Below are 12,021 nucleotides of genomic sequence, written 5' to 3' on the forward strand. Positions count from 1 at the left end.
GCAATTATCAGGGAATACTATGAAAAATTATGTGCCAAAAAACTGGACAACCTGGAAGAAATGGACAAATTCCTAAGCACACACACACTTCCAAAACTCAAACAGGAAGAAATAGAAAACTTGAACAGACCTATAACCAGCAAAGAAATTGAGTCAGTTATCAAAAATCTCCCAACAAATAAGAGTCCAGGACCAGATGGCTTCCCTGGGGAATTCTACCAGACATTTAAAGCAGAGATAATACCTATCCTTCTCAAGTTGTTCCAAAAAATAGAAAGGGAAGGAAAACTTCCAGATTCATTCTATGAAGCCAGCATCACTTTGATTCCTAAACCAGACAGAGACCCAGCAAAAAAAGAGAACTACAGGCCAATATCCCTGATGAATATGAGTGAAAAAATTCTCAACAAGATCACCATGATCAAGTGGGATTCATTCCTGGGATACAGGGCTGGTTCAACATTTGCAAATCAATCAATGTGATACATCACATTAATAAAAGAAAAGAACCATATGATCCTGTCAATCGATGCAGAAAAAGCATTTGACAAAATTCAGCATCCTTTCTTAATAAAAACCCTCGAGAAAGTTGGGATAGAAGGAACATACTTAAACATCATAAAAGCCATTTATGAAAAGCCCACAGCTAATATCATCCTCAATGGGGAAAAACTGAGAGCTTTCCCCCTGAGATCAGGAACACAACAGGGATGTCCACTCTCCCCGCTGTTGTTTAACGTAGTGTTGGAAGTTCTAGCATCAGCAATCAGACAACAAAAGGAAATCAAAGGCATCAAAATTGGCAAAGATGAAGTCAAGCTTTCACTTTTTGCAGATGACATGATATTATACATGGAAAACCCGATAGACTCCACCAAAAGTCTGCTAGAACTGATACATGAATTCAGCAAAGTTGCAGGATACAAAGTCAATGTACAGAAATCAGTTGCATTCTTATACACTAATAATGAAGCAACAGAAAGAAAATAAAGAAACTTATCCCATTCACAATTGCAACTAAGAATCATAAAATACCTAGGAGTAAACCTCACCAAAGATGTAAAGTACCTGTATGCTGAAAACTATAGAAAGCTTATGAAGGAAATTGAAGAAGACACAAAGAAATGGAAAAACATTCCATGCTCATGGATTGGAAGAATAAATATTGTTAAGATGTCAATACTACCCAAAGCTATCTACGCATTTAATGCAATCCCAATCAAAATTGCACCAGCATTCTTCTCAAAGTTAGAACAAGCAATCCTAAATTTTGCATGGAACCACAAAAGACCCCGAATATCCAAGGTAATTTTGAAGAAGACCAAAGTGGGAGGCATCACAATCCCAGACTTTAGCCTCTACTACAAAGCTGTCATCATCAAGACAGCATGGTATTGTCACAAAAACAGACACATAGACCAATAGAATAGAATAGAGACTCCAGAACTGGACCCACAAACATATGGCCAAGTAATCTTTGACAAAGCAGGAAATAATATCCAATGTAAAAAAGACAGTCTCTTTAACAAATGGTGCTGAGAGAACTGGACAGCAACATGCAGAAGGATGAAACTAGACCACTTTCTCACACCACTCACAAAAATAAACTCAAAATGGATAAAGGACCTGAATATGAGACAGGAAACCATCAAAACCCTAGAGGAGAAAGCAGAAAAAAACCTCTCTAGCCTCAGCTCCAGCAATTTCTTACTTGACACATCTCCAAAGGCAAGAGAATTAAAAGCAAAAATGAACTATTGGGACCTCATGAAGATAAAAAGCTTCTGCACTGCAAAGGAAACAATCAACAAAACTAAAAGCAACCGGCAGAATGGGAAAAGATATTTGCAAATGACATATCAGACAAAGGACTAGTCTCCAAAATCTATAAAGAACTCACCAAACTCCACACCCATAAAACAAATAATCCGGTGAAGAAATGGGCAGAAAACACTTCTATCTCTAAAGAAGACATCCAGATGGCCAACAGGCACATGAAAAGATGCTCAACGTCACTCCTCATCAGGGAAATACAAATCAAAACCACACTCAGATACCACCTCACGCCAGTCAGAGTGGCCAAAATAAACAAATCAGGAGACTATAGATGCTGGCAAGGATGTGGAGAAACGGGAACCCTCTTGCACTGTTGGTGGGAATGTAAACTGGTGCAACCACTCTGGAAAACAGTGTGGAGGCTCCTCAAAAAATTAAAAATAGATCTACCTTATGACCCAACAATAGCACTGCTAGGAATTTACCCAAGGGATACAGGAGTGCTGATGCATAGGGTCACTTGTACCCCAATGTTCATAGCAGCACTTTCAACAACAGCCAAATTATGGAAAGAACCTAAATGTCCATCAACTGATGAGTGGGTAAAGAAATTGTGGTTTATATGCACAATGGAATACTACGTGGCAATGAGAAAGAATGAAATATGGCCTTTTGTAGCAATGTGGATGGAACTGGAGAGTGTTATGCTAAGTGAAATAAGTCATACAGAGAAAGACAGATACCATATGTTTTCACTCTTATGTGGATTCTGAGAAGCTTAACAGAAGACCATGGGGGAGGGGAAGGAAAAAAAAGTTACAGAGGGAGAGAGCCAAACCATAAGAGACTCTTAAAAACTGAGAATAAACTGAGGGATGATGGGGAGTGGGAGGGTGGGCAGGGTGGGTGATAGGCATTGAGGAGGGCACCCGTTGGGATGAGCACTGGGAGTCGTAAGGAAACAATATTGACAATAAATTTCATCTTAATACAAAAAGAAGGGAGCAATCAGAGTGGAGGAGGGCCTCAGATTTGATGCGGATGAACTGAAGTAAGAAGCTGGCACTGTTTAGGTTGGATGAGAGAAGACTAAAGTCTGAAGGCATTTACTGTCATTAAATAGTTTATCACATAGATAAAGGACTTGTTATAATCTGTGACTATCATGAGGCAGAACCAAGTCAGGAATTAAATTCCAGAGAGGCAAGTGCTAGGAAGTATTATGACTAAAGAGGTAATGGTTGATTGGCATGTGTGGTGGAGTTTGACATGCAGATTCTGTGATTTATGACTATATTTATCCGGAGAATGTCCCTGTAGTAAGATCACTAGCTATCCTTATTCTAGAACTTTCCTTCTGATTTTACTAGGCCCTTCATATTTCCTACTATTTCTCTTAGTTTGGAGATAAACTTCATGTCTATCTTTTTTTTTAAGTTTTTAAATTGATGTGTAATTTGTACACAATGAAATGAGCACATCTTATACATAAGCTTTGATGAATTTTGATAGATGATGGCACCCACTTAAACCATACCCAACTCAAGATATAAAATGCTTCCAATATTTGAGGATGTTCCCTTGGATCACTTTCTAGTCACTCTGTTTCCTCAGAGATATCCACTGTCCTGATTTTTATACGTAGATTATTCTGTTCTTCATATAAAGGTAATTACATGACATGCATTCTTTGTATCTGACTTCTTTCACCCAGTGTAGTTTTTTTTAGAGATGCATGCTGTTCTTTTTATTGCTGAGTAATATTCCATTTTGTGACTATAGCACACTTAGTTTTTCCATTCTTCAAATAATGAATTTTGTGGTTGTTTTTTCTTTTTGGATATTGAAAATAAAGCTATTATGTCCACAAGTCTGTGTGGACATATATTTTCATTCCTCTTTAATTTTTTTTTAAATCTTTATTTGTTTTTGAGAGAGAGAGAGAGACAGAGTGTGAGTGGAGGAGGAACAGAGAGAGGGAGATGCAGAATTGGAAGCAGGCTCCAGGCTCTGAGCTGTCAGCACAGAACCCGATGCAGGGCCTGAGCCCACAAACTGTGAGATCATGACCCGAGCCAAAGTCAGATGCTCAACTGACTGAGCCACCCAGGTGCCCCTATTTTCATTCCTCTTGAGTAAATACCAAGCAAAGAATTTATTGGGTCATAGTATAACTGCATGTTTAATGTTACAGGAAGCTGCCTAAAAGTTTTCTAAAGTTGTAGCATTTTACAATCCCACCAGCATTGTAGGAGAGTTGCAGTTGTCCCACGTCCTTGCTAACATTTTGTATTGTATTTTCGATTTTATCTATTTTAATAGGTGTAAAGTGGTATCTCATTGTGGAATACCATTAGTTTTCACTAAACAATTTTTTTTCATAAACTTGCAAAATTCTTAGAGTTTTTACCTTTGGAGTATTGTGAGGTGTATTCATTTATGTGTATGTGTGTCTATGGATAAGTGTGTGTGTGTGTGTATGTGATTTTTACTGTAGAGAGAGCCATGGAAGTCTAAAAGTGATCCATAATCTGTAGGAGGAAATGGTTGTGTGTATAAATGATGCTTGGGAACATTGTTTCCAATTTTTCTACATACACTTTTAATATAAGATGAGCAGTTTATTAGTATTTGCAATGATTCAAATAAATTCAATATAGTTGTTATACATTTCATGCTTTTCCTTTCTCATCACTCAGCTCCCTGCAGAAATAAAGGAAAACACTGATCCTGCTCAGTATCACACAATTTGCTCCAAAGCTTAAGCTCTGCTTGGCTACTATAATGTGTAAGAACATAGAGCCTTACTTTAAGGGGGGGTGGGGGGGGGTGGGGTTAATCAATGTTGAGAAAGCTACCTGTTCCTGTTTGTCTAATCCCATGAAAGTTGAAAGGTTTTAGAATTTTTACTCTCCACGCAGAAAGAAAAGATGGAAAGACCCATTTGGTGGTGTGGTCTTGTGCCAGTAAAGGATTAGCTTCTTAATAGCCCTTGTATATAATGTTCAGTTTAACTTTAGAAATTTTAAATTACTGGACTTGAACTACTTGCTTTAGGAGACAGTTTCAGAGAACAAATAACTGCTTGGGCTTATCCCAGTTCTAGGTTCAAATTTAAATATAAAGCACTCTAAGCACTAAAGGCTAGATAAATTCTGATAAAAGGCAGTGGTTTAGATTACATTTGACAAGTGTGTGTGACTGATCCTCTATTTTTCAAGTTTCCATTTCAAAAATAGTTAAATTTATCCCTTGATGTCAGAGGAATTCACTTGTATTTACAGTAAAATCAAAGCTTCTTGACTTTATAAAATTGGGTTTGAGAGTCTCCCTCCAGTTTCCTGTAAATTGGTGGCAAAGTCTGTACTTGAGCACAGAATGGGCAACAGTAGCCTTGATTTTGTTCTATAGTAGCAGGAGCCTAATGTTGGGATCTGATTGGTTGTGACATCTTCTGTATTGCCACCTGAACTTTGATCTTTTCCTCTTGGGGCTGGTTTAGTAAGAGAAGCAAAGATTGCAGAGCCATTATCATTTTTATTTTATGTAATCAGCATTGATCACCATCTTCTTTTCTCAGTGACTGTCTTTCTGAAATCCTTCTTACCGTCACTTCTGCAGTCCTATGACTAGAATGGTTTGCTGTAGGTCTGAGAGCAAAACTCCAGAGCTCTCAGATTTGTGTCGGTGTAAATCTTACTGTGTCACCCTTCCTTGTGCAGTAAAGATTTATATTATTGTCTTTACTCTTCTTTCTCTTGCTTTCTCCTTGACTCTCAACAATCTAGTTTCTGGTCCATTAAAATCACGTCCTTATTACCAATTCTAAGTGTATGATCTCATTACTTATCCTTCCAGAGTTCATCATTGCTTCTCTTTCTTTTTCCTCCTTGAAATCACACTGTAGGATCCAGATGTATAGTTCCTCCCCTCCATTCTATTTCTTTTAGATGGATCTTTTGACCTTTGTGACAAGCTTTTTGGTTTTTCTTTGTTTGTTTTGCTTTTACTTATCTCAATTACCATCATTTTCTCGGAAATGGTTTTCTTAAGACTGATACCAATTTTTCTATATTTCCCTGTTTGTATTGGAGGGATATGTGTTGAGAGAAATCACGTAATTAAAAAGGGTATATCATAGGGATGACTGGTGTATATGGCATTCAGCTTTCTAAAGTCAGAAATCTAATCTCATCTGCATTCCAGAGTGGTAAGATGCTGGCATGTTGAATCATGCAAATAGACCTCACAAAAGACCAGCATATAAAACAAGAATGCAATTTATTAATTTATAATGAGAAATGTAACTATTAGAAAGATCAGGTATTTCTCTTTGCCTGACCTGCCCCTCTCTCTATATAGATAAACTACTTGGGATTAGTGATTCTATAATTAGAACAAAGTGTGTTAGTTAAATGTGCTCAATGTGTAATAGCAATCATCTTTGATAGCTCACTGTATCCAGCTATATAACAGACATATTTCAGCCAAATCAGGTTTATGCCTATGCCTGCCTGGAAAAGTTATCTTCTCTTTTAGGTGGTGTCTGTATTATCATTGTGAATGTTTGCCTCTGTGACAGTTTTTTTTTGTTGTTGTTGTTGTTTTGTTTTGTTTTTGTTTTATAGCCACACAGTCTTTTCTTTGAATGACATGTTCTTAGTTCAGTCATATTGATAATATTGATTAGGTTATGGTCATTTTTTTGCTGGCCAAAGAGTGTGTCTTTATATCTATTGTGTTTGCTTTCTTAGTTTAATTATCAGAATATCCCAGCTGTTCTTATTTTCTCCATGTTCTTTAATGACTGTAATAATTACCCATTTGATTACATACAGATTTGTATTTGTAGTATGCTATATCCAAACTATTACATTTGGTTATCTGGCCCTGAAAATGGCCAAAACTATATGTGTGCTTTTCATTCCTCCCCTAGAGACTTCTAAACCCCTGGAAAAATATTCTTTCTTATTACATTCTAACTCTTTTTTTATCTAGTGACATAAAAATGCCCTGTACATTGGAGAAAATATTCAGTGTTCTTAAGGAAAACTGTAGGTTGAAACAACAATGTAAAGTTACAGTATTTGTAGTAATTCACGAGATACACTTTTTTAGAAACATAGATATATACTTTTTTAGAAGACATAGACACTGTACAAGAAGCAGATATGAGAATATCATCTTATTTGTCTCTAGGCACCCAAAGTATCATGGGAGAGGCAGATACATAGCTGTTTATGGGGAGGGCAAGGGCTTCTGAGAAATAATATTTGAGATTTTGTGAAAAGTGGGTAGGATTTTCCTCGTTAGGCCAAAGGATCACATCGTTCATTTGTTTGGGGAAGTTTAGTTTCACTATAGGTGGAATATAGAGCAAGAGTTTAGAAATCAACAGGTGGTTCTAAAGGATCTTCCCTATGCTGATGAAGAATCTTGACTTTTGTTTGTTTGTTTGTTTCAGGAGTAGAGTTTAGTGATTCATCACTTACATATAACACCCTGTGCTCATCACAAATGCAACAAGTGCCCTTCTAAATACCTATCATCCATTTAGCGCATCTTCTGCCCACCTCCCCTCCAGCAACCCTCAGTTTGTTCTCTATAGTTAAGAGTTTCTTATGGTTGCCTCCCTCTCTTTTTCTTTTTTCTCTTCCCCTATGTTTTCTGTTTTGTTTCTTAAATTCAACATATGAGTGAAATCATATGGTGTTAGTCTTTCTCTGATTGACTTATTTTGCTTAGCATAGTACACTCTAGCTCCATCCACATCATCACAAATGGCAAGATTTCATTATTTTTATGACTTCATTATTGGCTTTCATTATTTTATGACTTTCATTATTATTATTTTATGACTGAATAATACTCCATTGTACATATATATACCACATCTTCTTTATGTATTCATCAAACCATGGACATTTGGGCTACTTCCATGTCTTGACTATTATAAATAATGTTCCAATAAACATAGGGGTGCATGTATCCTTTTGAATTAGTATTTTTGTATTCTTTGGATAAATACCCAGTAGTGCTATTGCTAGATTAGGGATAGTTCTATTTAAATTTTTTTTAATTGTTTATTTTGGGAGAGAAAGCATGAGCAGGGGAGGGGCAGAGAAAGAGCCAGAGAGAGAATCCTGAGCAGGCTCCATGATATCAGTGCAGAGTCCCATGTGGGATTCCATCTCACAAACCACGAGATCACAACCTTAGCCAAAATCAAGAGTTCAACACTTAACTTGCTGACACAGGTGCTCTGATATAGTTCTATTTTTAATTTTTTTGAGAAACCTCCATACTGTTTTCCAGAATGGCTTAAACAGTTTGCATACCCACCAACAGTGTAAGAGGGTTCCCCTTTCTCTGAATCATTGCCAACATCAGTTGTTTCCTGCGTTGTTAATTTTAGCCATTCTGACAGGTGTGAGGTGGTATCTCATCATGGTTTTGATTTGTATTTCCCTGATGATGAATGATGTTTAACATCTTTTCATGTGTATGTTAGACATCTGTATGTCTTCTTTGACTTCTTATAGGCAAACAGAAGCAATTGCAAATATAGGCATAGAATTTCAGAGGGAGACAGAGCTGGAGACATGTGTTTGGGAGAGGTCATAGACCACTGAGACCATATCTCTCCAACCAGAGATAGCCAGTAGATTAAGAAGAGAAGTTAAGAGGTTCAGGGAGGACAAGAATCCTTCCCTGGTGTGGTACATGGATCCTTGTTGGGGAATGAATTGTGAGACTGAGGATATCTCATAGATATTAAGGTATATTTATTGCAAAGCAGATTTTCTGGAAATCCCTGAAAGTGTTATTTGAAAGGTAAGCTTTCCAGCTAAGCAGAAAGAAGTAGTAAAGGAACTCTCTAACCCCCATCCCCCATCCCCCAGGTCATGTCTGGACCACAGTCTTGTACCCGCGAGTCAAGAAGTATAATGACTTAACTTGTAAAAATGGTCACAATAGTTATTAATCTAGCATACCCTCAGGCCTCTGACATATATTTCTTCTTACTATTTTTAAGCTTTGTCATTTATTTTTGAATTTTATGCCTTGTGTTTCTTAATTTTGTTTAGTCAAGTAATAAAATTTCTTTCCCATCAACTTCATTTCTTCTAACTCCTCTGCTTTTTACTTTGAACAACACTTTGAAATGATCCTCACCCTTTATAGTTTTCACATGTCCATCTGTTGCTCTTTGCAACAGATTCCTTTCCTGGTTTCAGAATACCCTTTCAGTGTCCTTCTTTGTATCTTTATATATCCTTTGTTCTTTCCCCTGACTCCATCCAAATAACCATCCTCTCTATTTGTTTACTTCACTTAGTAAGGACTTAGCTAACCCTTTTCCTAAATAATTTACTGGTCTCTCAATCGTTTTTTAAATTTATAGCTTGCTTTAAAGAGACGTTCTTCCTTAAAATCTCATAACACACCTTCACCAACCTTAGATACCACTTCTGAGAAAGGAACTGTCACATTTGAACATCTGTCCACCATGGGATATACACTTCTTGAAGGAAGGGATTATCCTTTTCTATGTATATCTTTCTCATATTTTCTCATTAATCTGTAATGCATATAATTCAAATTGAGAAAGATTTGAAACCAATGTTTCTAGAATTCTATATGCCCTGTGTGTACATGCATACATTTTTGTTAGGGAGAGCATTCAAATGTGTACACATTTTTCTTAGGGAGAGGATTCATAATTTTAGCTAATTCTTAAAGTTCTCCAAGATGAAAATAAAGATGCTTAAGAATCAAGATCTTACCTTCAACTTATATAAGGAAGAAGTGTGATTATACTTTTAAATGAACTTGAAATAATTCATGTTTAATTGATATCACTACTTTTCTTTCTCACCCTGTGCGGTTGGTATTAATATTACATTCTATTAACTCACTGATCATATTCAACAAGACTTTATATTTGTGGACTGCCTTCCCACAATATTAGCTATTTTATAGTGATTTTGAATGCAGCTCTACTTAAATTTGTTTTTCGAAAAAAGAATTTTTAAAAAAAAAAAAAAAAAGAAAAAAGAATTTTTTTTTTCCAAAGAACAAAGTCAGAAGCAGGAAAACGGGAGCTTCTGGCAGCGTAGAAGCAAAGTGTGTAATTTTCTAGCCATTCAGCTGCCACCTGCCCTGCCACCAGAGATTCAGTCTAATTATACTCGCTGATCAGAGCCAGCCACAGAAAGAGACATGATGTATGTGAAAGGGGAGGTTCTTTGAAGAGTTAAAGCAATCTTTCTTTAAAAGCTGGTTCTGTGTTTGCCTTGATGCATGCTCTCACTGCTTCTTCCTGCCCACGATGTAAACCCAGATTCCATAGAAGTATGTGACAGAGTGGAAGCTGAAGGTACTAACATTAATCATGAGAAAGTCTAATTTTTCTAGCCTTCAGTTCCACCAAGTGACAGGGTGATTTTTACTTTTCTCTTCCAGAATCCTAATGTGCTAGATGATATTTAGGCTTCACACTCTCCTCAAAGTATCCTGATGTCATTCTGACAAATGACCATGTCTTCTGTAAGATGCCAGGTTTTGGGTGGTGGGCACATCTGGCTTATTTTCTTTTTTTGGAGTGAAAGGGAAGGTTTAGTAAACTCTCACCTGCCCCAGGTGTTATGGGGTCAGTATTCTTGTTCACCCTATGGAATCAAGTAGTGATTTTCCATCCTGCACAAGTATCAAAGGCTCCCATGGTGATCAGCTTATCTGACATGGATATAGGTACTGCATGTTTATCTTGGTGGCTTTTCAACTATTTTGTCACTCAATATTTTAATTTTTATAGATTTAATATTGGGAAAGGGATGTGTCAGGTACTCAGATACGACTTTTGAAGCTCTTTTTCATTCAGAATCTAAGCAAATTTAATTAATAAAAATGCCTTACAAGATGCAGGCATGGAGAAAGCCTTTTTAGTGAAGCCATAATAGCCAAGTTTGTATCTTTGTCCCAAGTATCTCTTGGGACAAATGATGGTGTCATTGCTTTAGAAATCTATGTCTTCCTTTGGATTAAGTTTTAAAACTTTATTATCATTAGGAAAATTTAGTTTACTTGCTAAATACCTAATTTTCCTGTAACTTTCAAGTTTAAGGCTCAAATTGTTCTGATTTAGAGACTTCGGTTAACACTCACTACTGCTCCTTGCTTCTGCCTCTTTTCATTATGCTGACTTAAATAAATCATCTTTTTCCTCAAAGTATTTCTCACCTCCCCACCATATACTATTTTCCTAAATTACTCTGATTAAATAAGTATAACTTGTTATATGTTTTATAAGAATGCTTTAATAGTAAAATTAGGAGATATGGTAGGTAGTGTTAGATGGTGTATTTGTTTCTCAATGCCGTGTAACAAATTACCACAAACTTAGTGACTTTGGAGTGAGCATCCATTTATTAGCTCATGGTTCTGTAGGTCAGAAGTCCAACACAGCATGACTGTGTTCAGGGTCTCTCAAGGATGAGATTAAGACATCAGCTGAATTGAGTTCTTTCCTAGAGGCTCTGGGGGGAAAACAATCTTCTTCCAAGCTCATTGAAGCTCATTCTTCCAAGTTTGTTACTGGCAGAATTAATTTCCATGAGGTTATAGACTGAGGTACCCATTTTCTTGTTTGCTGTTAGCTGTGGACCCCTCTAAGCTCCTAGAGGTTGCCACATTCCTTGAATTGGCTTCCTCTATCATCCAGCAAGCAAAGGTGCCTTGCATTTTCCTTGGTTTCTTTGTCTCTGACAACTAGATTCATATTTAAAGGGCTGCGATTAGGGCAAAACACACACAGATAATCTTGCTTTGTTAAAGTCAAACTGATTTGGGTTCTTAATTTCATCTATAAAAGTCCCTTCATAGCAGTACTTATATTAGAGTTTGATTGTATAGCTGAGAGAAGGTTTGTGTACACCAGAGGCTGAGAATTTGGGGGGCCATCTTAGAATTCTGCCCACCACAGAGATAGCTAGCTTATCAGCCACTCTTAATTCCTTTCTTCTATACCATATCCAATATAGAAGATGGAAAGCTGCATCCTGCTTTTCAGCTTCCGCTCCAAGGAGGGCGACTAATTGGCCAAGGAAGCATTAAGAGGAAGTTCACTGGAAGGCTACTGAGAAACTTTTGCTTTCCTGATAAAATAAACACGTACTCCTGAGGGTTTTCCTTCTTTTATGGAATATAGGCATGATGCTTGGAGCTGCACTGGCAGTCTTGTGA

This window comes from Panthera leo, chromosome B2 (genome assembly GCF_018350215.1).
Source record: "Panthera leo isolate Ple1 chromosome B2, P.leo_Ple1_pat1.1, whole genome shotgun sequence".
Classification (NCBI taxonomy): domain Eukaryota; kingdom Metazoa; phylum Chordata; class Mammalia; order Carnivora; family Felidae; genus Panthera; species Panthera leo.